The 14,279-nt window shown below is 39.3% G+C and overlaps 1 protein-coding gene across 1 annotated transcript in view; it reads right to left on the bottom strand.

The window, feature by feature from the left end:
- The window catches only part of SCFD2 (sec1 family domain containing 2), a 181,892-nt gene that overhangs the window by 158,756 nt on the left and 8,857 nt on the right, over window positions 1-14,279 (bottom strand). The gene's annotated exons all lie outside the window — the stretch shown is intronic.

The raw sequence follows: 14,279 nt of genomic DNA, 5'->3' as shown, positions 1-14,279 counted from the left end.
GCAAGTAGGGGCTCCTCTTGCCATCTTACCTGATTTCCAGCTCTGCGTTTAAATATTTTCGGGGAGGGCTTATTTTCGGAGGGGAGGCTTATTTTAGCGCATGCGCTCAAAAGCCCGATTGGGCTTATTATCAGGGGATGTCTTATTTTCGGGGAAACAGGGTAGATAGGTAGACAGACAGACAGACAGACAGACAGACAGACAGACAGACAGACAGATGATAGATATTTTGGATTGGATTTTTTTTTCTTTGCTTAGAATTAGTTTCTCACTCTTTATAGTAGAGGTAGTCCTTGACTTACAACAGTTCTCTTAGTGACTGTCTAAACTTACAATGGCACTGGAAAAAGTGACGTATGACCATTTTTCACACTTGTGACCGTTGCAGCATCCTCATGATCAGAGGTGGGCTGTAGCGGTTCGGACTGGTTCAGGCGAACCAGTAGTTCTGACCACAGGCTAAGCCTACCCCACCCCGGCGCTATCCCGTCCTATATATCTCACTCTCTGGCTCGCTCGCCCTGCCCACACAGCCCAGCTGATTTCCACGCCTTGCCAGCTCTACTCACCGTGGCTGGCTGAGAAGCTGTGCTGGAAGCCGCACGCATGAAATTGCAGTGTTTGAAGCCACGCGAAAGCGCGGAAGGCGCTCCCATTTTCAGTTCAGCACTAGGCCATGTTGTGGCTCCGTTGCCTGAGCCTGAGCTCAGGCAACGGAGAGTGAGGGAGTGAGAGTGAGGGAGAGGAGTTGGCAAGGCCTCCCTCTCCAGGACCCTCCTCTCTGGCAATGCCTCCAGAGGACACTCTGCCTGCTTTATCGGAATGCTTGCAGTCTAATCTTTGTTTTGTGTGAGTAAAGTCTGAATTGGTAGCTAGCCACTGGGTTGCTGCCATCTTTATCGTCAAAGAATTTTGTTGTGTGGCTTATTAACTCCGGGCCATCCATGGGGGTGCGTGTGTGGTACAGGGACAGAACAGGCGAACTGGTTCTTAAATTATAGGAAGCCCACCTCTGCCCATGGTCATGTGATTTACATTCAGATGCTTGACGACTCCGATTTATGACAGTTGCAGTATCCCTGGTTCATGGGATCTGCCCTTTGTGACCTTCTGACAAGCCAAGTCGAAGGGGAAACCAGATTCACTTAAAAAAAAAAACAGTTACTAATTTAACAACTGTAGTGATTCACTTAACAAATATGGCAAGAAAAGTCATAAAATGGAGCAAAATTCACTTTACCTATTTCTCATTGAACAGCATAAATTTGGGGCTCAATTGTGGCCGTACGTTGAGGACTACCAGAGGCACTCCGGTGTTCTCTGTGGCTTGTTGAATTTGACAGGCTGTTGGGTCTCTGAAAATGCCCATCTCCCTTTCTTTTCCCCCTTTCTAGTTGATGTAACCAGTGGTGGGATCCAAATTTTTTTACTACCGGTTCTGTGGGCGTGGCTTAGTTGGCGTGACAGGGGAAGGATACTGTAAAATCTCCATTCCCTCCCCACTCCAGGGGAAGGTTACTGCAAAATCCCCATTTCCGCCCCATCAGCTGGGACTCAGGCGGCAGAGAATAGATGGGGGCGGGGCCAGTCAGAGGTGGTATTTACCAGTTCTCCAAACTACTCAAAATTTCCGCTACTGGTTCTCCAGAACCGGTCAGAACCTGTGGAAACCCACCTCTGGATGTAACCATTCCCAATGCATGCTATAGCTTTATAGTTACAACAGAAGATCACAGGATTCTGGATGGTTTTCCAGTAAAGATTTAATGACCACAGTTGGAAATTTTGCTCACCAGGTGACCAGACACAGAGGTGCTTCCCCCCACCCCCTACCCCTACCCCCAAGAGGCAACTGGACTTTCTGGTTTTTCTTAGAAGAAGTTTCGCTTCTCATCCAAGAAGCTTCTTCAGCTCTGACTGGATGGCGGGGAATGGAAGGGTTTATACTCCTTGCAGACAGCTGGTCATTTGTGTTCTTTTAGCTGAAGAAGCTTCTTGGATGACAAGCGGAAACGTCTTCAAAGAAAAACCGGAAAGTCCACTTGCCTCTTGAAAAAGCATCTTTGGGAGAATAGGTATGGTTCTGCATTCAGCCCACACGTATTGGGTTACCACCCAGAATCTCAAGAAAGTCATAGGCCCGTGATGGCGAGCCTATGGCACACGTGCCAGAGTGGCACACAGCACCCTCTCTGTGGGCACGCGAGCCCTTGCCCCAATTGAGCTCCACCACACATGTGTGCGCGCCTCCCGCTGGCCAGCTGGTCTTTGGTTCTCTGCCCTACATACGCAGGGTGGGGGGTGGGGGGCGTGAGGCAGGGGTGCACTCACATGCGTGGGCCGGGGCCATGCAGGGCACCACGTGCACATGCGAAAGCCGGGGCCATGCAGGGGGCTGCGTGCATATGCATGAACGGGCAGTGTGTGTGTGGGGACACACGCATGCGCAGGGGCAGGGCACGTGCGGGGGTGGGGCACATGTGGGGGTGCATTTTGGGGTTCGGGCGTGTGCGCACTCGGTCTTGAAAAGTTTAGCCATCACTACAAAACAAAAGGTATGGAAGTATTAAAGACTTGGGACCATGACGTTGTGAAAAAGACAAAAGAGCAAAAATATTTGACGGTATTGTTTTCACAAGCTCTGAAAACTGCCGCTCAATAGAGCAAACAATTCCCAACTTCCCACTGGCAACACATTATCATCTTGTGATTAATGGTGTTTAAATTCCCACAAGCTTACAAAACAAAACATGCCAATCCATATTTTTTTTTAAAAAAAAGAGTCAACATTAAAGAAACACTAAAGTTTTTTTTAAAAAAGTAATTTAAGCTTATTCCCCTATTTTATTCTAAACCCTCAAGCAACTTTGATAAGAGAGTCAACTTCAGCTGTATATTTTGGCTCACGCAGAAGACTAGTGATTACGGTTTGGTTCAAATGCCAAAAACTAAGAATTACAGCACAAAACCAGAGAAATGTTTTCAGTCTTTCTCCCTGAGAGATTCGTAGAAGCTTTTTATTTTGCTGAGCTGGGCAAATTATTTCCCAGAGGTATTCGTTTGTAAACAGCTTTTACTAGTCTACTTGCCTCCAATAAGGTAGTCCTTCACTTATGACCGTATGTTGACCACAGCAAAAAAGGTCGTAAGATTGGGTGCAACTTGTTTAAGGTCCAGCTTGATTAGTAACAAACTTTCAGCTGCGAGTTGTGGACATAAGGAGAGGCCTACCCGTATCTGGGTTAAAAATAATAAGAAACTTTATCGTTAGGATCAGTAGAAGGCTGACAAAATTACCTTGGATTAAACAATGTAAGCAAATGTTGGTACTTTCAGTTACAAATCACAGATATATATATAATCAGGATGTTAAAACACAGACAATTACCCAGGATGTTGCAGCACAGGACTCAGGATGTCATAACACTAGAGCTCAGGATGCTACCACACAACGTACCCAGGTCGTTACAACACAAAAGGCTAATGGGCACACAGCTAGGACCTCGCCCACACAGGATGTTACGAAACAGCCGACTAATCTGCAAACATCAACTCCATCTACTAATCAAGATGTAACAACACAGCCAACCAACCCACTTACAACAACAAAGCCAGCACTCCCCACCTCCCCACCAGTATTTAGAGAGATGGCATCTCCGATCACGCTTTGCTCGCACAAGCACGAAGCCGAAAACACCAGCCTGAAGATGATGAGTGGGTCCTCGTCGAAACGTCGCCAAGATACTCTCAATCTTACATGGGAAAAGACCCGAATACGCCAAGACTTGCATATATATATATGTACATGAAAAGAATTAAGCCTCCATCAACCAGCATGATGACAGCAAAAACAACAGAGCTAATTACAAGTAGGAGATGGCTGGAAGGGCCTATTACCAAGCAATGACCAAATTAATTAATGGCATATAAAGTTAGAGATCTTGTAATGGTAGTTTAATACTCAGACGATGTCAGCAGATGGCTGACGAAAGCTTAGTAGAATCAATTTTTTAAATTATTTTAGTTCTGGAGTTCGCAGAATGTCTGCTTCTTTCGTTACAAATAAACCTGGAAGTCATATTTTTAGAATAGTTTGATATATATATATATATATATATATATATATATATATATATATATATATATATATATATGAGTTTGACTAATGCAACAGTTAATCTGAGATATATATGGAGCACAGTATAAATTCTTCCAATTTTAAATATTTTACTGGCCATATAATTAGATCTGAGTGGCAAATTATTTTTTGGGATATGCAACTTTAATTCTATATACTGTAGAAGTTTTTTACTGGTTGGCAAGTTCTTCAATTAGAAATACATAAAATCATTTTTTCCAAACAAAGAGATTTTCAAGAAATGTTATAAACATTTTTCAACATTAAAACTATTTATAGATGTTGCAATTTTTTTATAAATTGTAAAACAAGCTTACAAAAATAAAAACAACACAATACAGGTAGTTTTTGACTTAACAACAGTTCGTTTAGCGACCTTTCAAAGTTAGAACGGCACTGAAAAATGTGACTTATGATCGTTTTTCAGAGTTATGACCTTTGCAGCATCCTCAGTGGCTAAGACACTGAGTTTGTCGATCAGAAAGGTTGGCAGTTCGGCGGTTCGAATCCCTAGTACAACCTATGACACTGTGACACTGAATTGAAAAGATCAGAAATTCTAAGCAAGATTTGAAAATGCTTGCTGCGTTATGAAACATATTTGAAATGATATTACCTAAGATATTTTATGGGCGAAAGAACATTGATCTTAAACAAGAAAGATCAGTTGCCCTCATCAATTTTGGCAAGGATAGAGTTTTCCTTAAGAGATAAAGCTAATCTTTTAAAAAGAAAGAGCTTGTAAACAAGCAAAAAATATTATTTTTCAGAAGAGAATACAGATTGCACAATCTTGCCCATTAATTGGTAGAACAAACTAAATTTTTGCTTTAGTAGAGATTTCTGTTCTGTCCCCGTACCACACACACACCCCCACAGATGGCCCGGAGTTAATAAGCCACACGACAAAACTCTTTGAAGATAAAGCTGGCAGCAACTCAGTGGCTAGCTGCCAATTCAGACTTTACTCACACAAAACAAAGATTAGACTGCAAGCATTCCGATAAAACAGGCAGAGTTTCAACAATACAAGGATTAATCCAAATGCAGTCCAATAAAGCAGGCAAAGTCCAGTAATGCAGAGATCATGGATTATTTCCAGTTTTTGCTCGTCACAAACTGAACCGGCCACCGCATCCACATTTATACCCTGTGGGGTGTGGTCCAGTGATTCAGCTAATCTCTGGCACGCCTTCCCCTCTGCTGCGCACGCTTCTCCCTGTGCCTCTGCCGAGGGTCCAGCCAGCACTTATCTTCTTCGTTGCTGTCCACCTGTGTCTGCGGGGGCGTGCTTGGCTCTGAGCCTATCGTTTGGCCTTCGGTGTCCTCCAGAGGCATTGCCAGAGAGGAGGGTCCTGGAGAAAGAGGCCTTGCCAACTCCTCTCCCTCACTCTCAGAGTCTGCATCTGTCGATAGCCCAGACTCAGGCAACGGAGCCACAACAATTTCAATGATTAATAGCTGTAACTCTCCTTCATAGTTTAAAAAGATCATTTGCCGAAAGAAAAGATACATGATCACTTACTGATTTCTCTCTAAAATCAATGCTATAGTAATCAACGATTTATTGATAGTTGTAAGAAAAATGTGGAGAGATGCTTACTGAAAAACAGAAGGGAGTTGCATCAGTTGATCTTAAAATACCGTACTTTTCAGAGTATAAGACGCACTTTATTTCCCCCTAAAAGACTATGGAAATGTTGGTGTGTTTATATACCAAATAAAGCCATATTTGGCCTCCCGAAACCCCGCCCTGTACATCCTGTTTTTGCCAAAAACATGCCTGTTTTTTCACAAAACAGGATGTGCAGAGGGTTTGGGAGGCCTGCAGAGTGCTCCTGGGGACTGGGGAGGGCAAAAACATGACACATGGGGGGTTTGGGAGGCCAAAAACGGGCTCATTTTTTGTGAAAATGGGCCTGTTTTTCGCAAAAAGGGGATGCACAGAGGGTTGAGAAGCCTGCAGAGTGCGCCTGGAGGCTGGGGAGGGCAAAAACACAACACGTTGGGGGTTCGGGAGGCCAAAAACGGGCCCATTTTTTTCAAAAACAGGACACGCAGAGGTTTTGGGAGGCCTGCAGAGTGCTCCCGGGGGCCGGGGAGGGCAAAAACCGGATGCATGGAAGCTAAAACTATTTTTTTACTTGTTTTCCTCTTCGAAATCTTGGTGCATCTTATACTCCGGTGCGTCTTATAGTCCGAAAAATACGGTAACCAATGGTCTCAATTTCTTCTCTAGGGTAACCCTTTTTCTTTTTGTAATATAAAGGAATAAAATGGCTAAGACATGGGCTTCCAGGGATTTCGGTGTTTGCAGACAGTGGGTTTTCAACTGAAAACATCTGGGTTATATCCCAAGGCTATATATTATAACATTCCTGGAGTTCTTCCAGACTCCAATACTAACAATAGCTTGTAAGCTTTTGTGTGTGTGTGTGTGTGTGTGTGTGTGTGTGTGTGTGTGTATGTGTGTGTGTGTGTGTTGGGAAGCAGTATTATTTTATTGAGTGGAAGGTAAAAATGGATTCCTGAAGCAAAACCCAGCTTCTTTAAGTTATACTAATGCACTGTGATTTGTATCTCTAGAGAATGTTCTTTAAATAAATGCCAGAGAAGGAAACTGCACATTTAGAATAGAATAGAATAGAATAGAATAGAATAGAATAGAATAGAATAGAATAGAATAGAATAGAATAGAATAGAATAGAATAGAATAGAATAGAATTCTTTTTTTTTTTTAATTGCAAAAGTTTTACAGTTACATTTTCACCCCATTTTCCCCCCCCTCAACCCACCCCAAACTCCCCAGCCTCATCCTCCCTAACCCTCCCTAACCCTCCCCTCCCCCCGGACTTCCACAGAATATACTCACATCAGAAAAAAAACCCCTTTATATAAAACTTGAGCCCCTCCATCCTCCATATAATTTTTCAACTTCACTAGGTTAAAATATTTCTATCTTAACATAACATTTTCAATTAAAAGCTATTTGATACTTCCTGGTTTGGTATTTGTTCTGCACATAATCTATCCACTTTTTCCATTCCCATTCATAAGTCTCTTGTGAACAATCTTTTAAATATGCTGAAATCTTCGCCATCTCTGCAAAACTGGCCATCTTCAAAGTCCATTCCTCGATAGTGGGCAAAGCTTCATTTTTCCAATATTTACCTATCAATAATCTCGCTGCTGTTATCATATGCAATATCAACTTTGTTTCACCCAATGTAAAATCCTTAACTATACCCAATAAAAACAATTGTGGAGAAAATTGAATTTTTTTCTTCAAAACATTCTGCATAACCCACCAAATTTTTATCCAAAAAGCCTTAACTTCCTTACAAGTCCACCAGATATGATAATATGTAGCATCTAAACAATCACATCTCCAACATTTTGGCTGAACATTAGGGTACATGCATGACAATTTCTTAGGATCTAAATGCCATCTATAAAACATTTTATAGAAATTTTCCCTCAAATTCTGTGACTGTGTGAATTTAACATTCTGAACCCAAATTTTTTCCCATGTTTCCAACACCACTGGTTCTTCAAAATTTTGTGCCCACTTAATCATACAGTCTTTAACCAATTCAGTTTCTGAATCCCTTTCTAACAAAACATTGTAAAGCCTTTTAATATGCATTGGATCTTTCTCTTTTATATGTCTAACCAATTCTTCCTCATGCAACATAATACCAGTTTTTTGGTCCTCTTTCCATCTCAGTTGAAGTTGATTATATTGTAACCAAGTTAAATTAATCCCTTCGTCCAACAGTGTCTCTAATGTCTTCAACTGCCATCTGCCCGCATCTGTAAAAAGAACCTCTTTGTATAAAAACCCCCCGAGTGACATTATATTTGTATTCCAAATAATATGACCAAGATCCAGCCATAGCGGTATTTTATAATCCCATTTGAGTTGGTGCTTCTTCCAAACTCTCATCAAGGAGTCTCTAAGTATGTGGCTTTTAAATACTTTATCCACTTTATTTTCATAAAATAAGTAAGCATGCCATCCAAATTCAAGATCAAAACTTTCTATATTCAGTATTCCAGTCTTTTTCTTTCCAAACCAATCACTTGTTTGAGATAGAGCTGCTGCTTCATAATATAACTGTAGGTTTGGAAGTTTAAGACTTCCCCGTTCTGGAACATCTTGCATAATTTTCAATTTCACTCTCGGTTTTTTCTCATTCCAGACAAACTTATTCACTCCACTTTGCTACTCTTTCAATTGTTTATCGCTTTTAAGCACCGGAATCATTTGAAACAAAAAAAGAAATCTTGGCAAAATATTCATCTTAACTGCTGCTATTCTTCCAAGTAGAGATAGCTGCAGTTTTTTCCAAGTCTCCATATCTTTCTGCACATCTCGCCATAACACCTCATAATTATTTTGAAACAGTTTCATATTTGATTCTGCAACCTGAACTCCAAGATATTTAACCTTTGGTACAATCTCAAAACCTGCCCTCCTTTCAAGTTTGTGTTTGCGATCTTGTGTGTCATATTTTTAACTATCATCTTAGTTTTTTTCTGGTTCAATCTAAAACCTGATACTCTACCATAATCTTGTATAATGTCTTTCATCTGGATTATTGATTCCATCGGCTGTGTTAGGGTAACAACCAGATCATCTGCAAATGTAATCCTCTTGCCTTATCACTATGCCTTTCAAGATATTAGAGTCCCGTATTGTATTCAACAAGACTTCTAATGTTAGAATAAATAGCAATGGGGATAACGGACATCCTTGTCTTGTTCCTTTTTCAATTTTAAAATCTGTTGTCAGACTTCCATTAATAATAATCTGTGCCTTTTGCTCTTGGTAAATTGCTGAAACCGCCTGTATAAATTGGTTCCCAAAGTCCATCTTTTTTAAAGTCTTTAATAGAAAATTCCAGTCCACTCTATCAAAGGCCTTTTCCGCATCCAAAAAGACCAGCACTGCAGGTATCTGTTTATTCCTCTCAAGATATTCCAATAAATCTATTACTTGCCTTACATTGTCCTTCATGTATCTGCCCTCAATAAATCCCGCTTGATCATCATGAATCACCTCTTGGTTTACTGGCATCAACCTGTTGGCTAGTACTTTTGCATAAATTTTATAATCATTATTCAGAAGAGATATTGGTCTATAGTTCTCTGGTTTTTTAGGACCTACTTGCTTTTTTGGTATCAAAGAAATATAAGCTGTTGTCCATGATGGGGGTATTTTACCCCCTTGTTGAATGTTACAAAATAAGTCTCTGAGTTGTTCCACCATTTCTGCTTGCAAAGTTTTATAATACACTGCAGTCAAACCATCCGTTCCAGGAGCTTTAGCTGTTTTTAATTGTTTAATTGCTACTATTATCTCCTCCTCTGTTATAGGATAATTCATTCTTTCCTTTTGTTGATTAGTAATTTTTGTGACTCTTTTATTATCTAGATATTTTTCTATAAATCCATTCTGCATATCATCTTTGGCATATAATTTGGTATAGTAATCTACAAAAGCTTCTTTAATTAATTTTTGTTGAAAAATTTCTTTCCCTCCAGTATCGATACTATCAATAGTCCATATGCTCTGCTTCTTCCTTAATGTATAGGCCAACCATCTGCCCGGTTTATTAGTGTTACAAAATGTGTTGTGCTTCCCATATTGTAAATTTGTTGCAACTTGTTCCGCCATTAACATTTGGAATTGATCTTTCAACAGTTTTATAGCACCACGTATTCTTTCATCTGTTGGGTTTTTAATAAGTAGCTGTTCTTTATTCTTTATTTCTGCTTCCAGTTCAGATCTTTTCTTTTGTCGATTCAGTTTATGTTTAGAATTCATATGAATGAGTACCCCTCTCATATAAGCTTTACTCGCATCAATTTACAATTTCAATTGGGGTACCCTTATTCAAGTTTATTTCAAAAAATTCTTTCAGCTGCTTTTTAAATTCTGTTATATTTTTTTCATATCTGAACAAGTTTTCATTTAATCTCCATAATCGTCTCTCAATCTTAGCCATCTCAATTTCTATCCATACTGGGCTATGGTCGGTCAAAGTTCTTGGGAAAATCTTTGTTCTTTTTGTCTTAACAAGTAGATCATCTGATAACAAAATAAAATCAATCCTAGAGAAGGATCTATGTCTGTCAGAAAAAAAGGTATAATCCAATTCTTTTGGGTTATGTATTCTCCAGATATCTTTTACTTCCAAATCTTCTTTCATATCGAAAAAAGTCTGTGGTAGTCTAATCCTTGATTTCGCCAAACTCTTTTTATCTAATTTGGAATCAATTACTCCATTCCAATCTCCCATAATTAAAATAGATCTATAATCCCATTGCAGTATTTTAGTGTGTAAAGTTTTATAAAAATGATCCTGTTGTTGGTTAGGAGCATAAATTCCAATCAGAAGAATTTGGCCATTTACTGTAAGCAGTTCAATTGCTATAAACCTAAAGAATAGAATTCTTTATTGGCCAAGTGTAATTGGACACACAAGGAATCTGTCTTGGTGCATACGCTCTCAGTGTACATAAATGAAAAGATACATTCGTCAAGAATCATAAGGTACAACACTTAATGATAGTCATAGAATAGAATAGAATAGAATAGAATAGAATAGAATAGAATAGAATAGTTGTTTTTTTTTTTTAAAGAATTTTACTAAATAAACAATGTATTACAATTCAACCTTTTCGGTTTGGCAACGTGTAATCATGCTATATGCTTATAAAAGTGGTATCTAATAGATTATATCAATAATTTACAATTAAGACATAAGATATTTGTGGAATTATTACATTATGAATTATAATTTAAGAATAATATATAGGTTAAATTAACAGTTAAGCGTTGTCCCCCTTAGTAGTTAACTTTTGCATTTATTTTCCAACCACCTATACCACAGATCCCATACCGTGTAAAACTCTGAATCCGTCTTCTCATTTAGCACATGTGTTAATCTGCACATTTCTGCGCATTCCAATATTTTATTAACTATCTGTTCCTCAGTTGGACAACTTTTCTCCTTCCAATGTTTTGCATAAGACAGTCTAGCAGCTGTAACAATGTGGATAATTAAGTATTTCTTCTTCCCATATGCTCGTTTTAGTACTCCCAGGAGATAAATTTCTGGTAGGAGATTAATATCCTCCTCTATTACTTCTTGGATCCATTTTTGTATTATTTTCCAAAATTTCCTCGCTTCAGGACAGAATTTTTTATTGGCCAAGTGTGACTAGACACACAAGGAATTTGTCTTGGTCCATACGCTCTCAGTGTACATAAAAGAAAAGATACATTCATCAAGAATCATAAGGTACAACACTTAATGACAGTCATAGAATATAATATAATAGAAATAGAAATAGAAATAGAAATAGAATAGAATAGAATAGAATAGAATAGAATAGAATAGAATAGAATAGAATAGAATTCTTCATTGGCCAAGTGTGATTGGACACACAAGGAATTTGTCTTGGTGCATATGCTCTCGGTGTACATAAAAGAAAAGATACATTCGTCAAGAATCATAAGGTACAACACTTAATGATAGTCATGGAATGGAATGGAATGGAATGGAATGGAATGGAATGGAATGGAATAGAATAGAATAGAATAGAATAGAATAGAATAGAATAGAATAGAATAGAATAGAATAGAATAGAATAGAATAGAATAGGACGAGCGTCAAGCACGCCTCAACACATCACCGAACATGGAGGAAACGTCAGGAATAGTGCCGGCCAGAAAAACATAAAGGGCCACGCCGCTGACGCTGATATCGGGCACAGATGATGGTGATGGTGGCGAGACTGGGGTAGATGCGGGTAGGACAATAAGGCACAGTGTTGGTGGTGGGAGTAGCAGGGGCTCGGTGAGACCAATTGTGGGCAAACGGAACATCGCACAGCCAACACCCTGGCGGGTGTTTCTCCTTATGTACACTGAGAACATATACACCAAAGACAAATTCCTTGTGTGTTCCATCACACTTGGCCAATAAAGAATTGAATTCTATTCTATTCTATTCTATTCTATTCTATTCTATTCTATTCTATTCTATTCTATTCTATTCGACTATCATTAAGTGTTGTACCTTATGATTCTTGACGAACGTATCTTTTCTTTTATGTACACCGAGAGCGTATGGACCAGGACAAATTCCTTGTGTGTCCAATCACACTTGGCCAATAAAGAATTCTATTCTATTCTATTCTATTCTATTCTATTCTATTCTATTCTAATTCGACTATCATTAAGTGTTGTACCTTATGATTCTTGACGAATGTATCTTTTCTTTTATGTACACCGAGAGCGTATGGACCAGGACAAATTCCTTGTGTGTCCAATCACACTTGGCCAATAAAGAATTCTATTCTATTCTATTCTATTCTATTCTATTCTATTCTATTCTATTCTATTCTATTCTATTCTATTCTATTCTATTCTATCAAGTGTTGTACCTTATGATTCTTGACGAACGTATCTTTTCTTTTATGTACACTGAGAGCGTATGCACCAAAGACACATTCCTTGTGTGTCCAATCACACTTGGCCAATAAAGAATTCTGTTCTGTTCTGTTTCTATTCTTACGACCTTTCCAACATCCCTATGGTCACGTGATCAAGATTCAGAAGTTTGGCAGCCGGTTTGTATTTATGACCACTGCTGTGTCATGGTATCCGCTTTCGCGACCTTCTGAACAAGCAACATCAACTGGGAAGCAAAGATTCACTTAACAACCGGGTTACTAATTTATTAACTGCAGTGATTCACTGAACAACTGAGCCAAGAAAGGTCGCAAAATTCATCTAACAACAGAAATTTTGGCCACAATTGCTTGCGGTCGTCCGTACGTCTGTATTAGGATATACTAGTTTTCTTTATTTGCAGGGTGATGATGTTCTCGGTAGATGGCAGCATTCCCCAATGAACACACAATTCACTCTCCATCTGGGAGCAGCACTGGGCCTGTTTACATTCTGTGCTTTGGGATCCTTTGTTCCTCATATACAGGAGAGAGAAGAGTTAAAAGGCATGGGAGGTGCTACAATAATGGCCAAAATTGTGGAAACCTTTTGGGAAAAAGTGTATCTTTGAGGTTTGATGGCTAATAACACCACTTTTTTTGTTTTTGGGAGTTTCAAGATAATCCTATTCCACTGCTGGAATGGCCCAGACCTTAACCCAATTGAAAATCTATGGAGCCGACTAAAGAAACTTGTTAGTCAGAAGCGACCCAGCAATAAAACCCAGTTAATAGAAGCCATCATTCAATCTTGGTTTCACGTTAGAACAGCTGCAGAACTCAAAGACTTGGTTCACTCCATGGGAAGACATTGTAAGGCCGTCATTCATGCTAAAGGTTACCCAACTAAGTATTAACTGACATGGGGATCATTTTTTTATATCTCATTTTTTCTATGGTGATCATTTTTGTATATCTTCTTTTTTCTATGTGTTTCACTTTTCTTCTTTATACTGTAACTACTATTCTAATAGCAAATCCTTTATACAAGTTATTGCATTATATTCTTGATTAAATTATCTTTCCATTGATATATAATTTTATGGTACTACTCCAAGAAAAAGTGGTATTAGCTAGTTTTAGAAAATACACTTTTCACAAAAGATTGCCACAATTTTGGCCACTACTGTATGTTATGTAAAGATAAAGGTTCCCCTCGCACATATGTGCTAGTCATTCCCGACTCTAGGGGGTGGTGCTCATCTCCGTTTCAAAGCCGAAGAGCCAGCGCTGTCTGAAGACGTCTCCGTGGTCATGTGGCCGGCATGACTCAACGCCAAAGACGCACGGAACGCTGTTACCTTCCCACCAAAGGTGGTCCCTATTTTTCTACTTGCATTTTTTACATGCTTTCGAACTGCTAGATTGGCAGAAGCTGGGACAAGTAACAGGAGCTCACCCTGTTACGCGGCGCTAGGGATTCGAACCACTGAACCGCCGACCTTTCGATCGACAAGCTCAGAGTCTTAGCCACTGAGCCACCGCGTCCCTATGTATGTTATGTAGTCCAATACTGTATTGTCAGCAAAATAGAATGAATGGATAAAAAGAACAAGCAAAGTGTGGAGGTGAGTAGCTCTCTATCCCAGGTGTAATCTGCAAATAGTAGTAAAAGCCT

This window comes from Pituophis catenifer, unplaced genomic scaffold (genome assembly GCF_029215685.1).
Source record: "Pituophis catenifer annectens isolate HBS135680 unplaced genomic scaffold, rPitCat1.0.hap2 SCAF_8, whole genome shotgun sequence".
Classification (NCBI taxonomy): Eukaryota; Metazoa; Chordata; class Lepidosauria; order Squamata; family Colubridae; genus Pituophis; species Pituophis catenifer.
The sequence above is the reverse complement of the archived record's forward strand: the minus strand, read 5'-3'. Positions and strand labels throughout refer to the sequence as shown.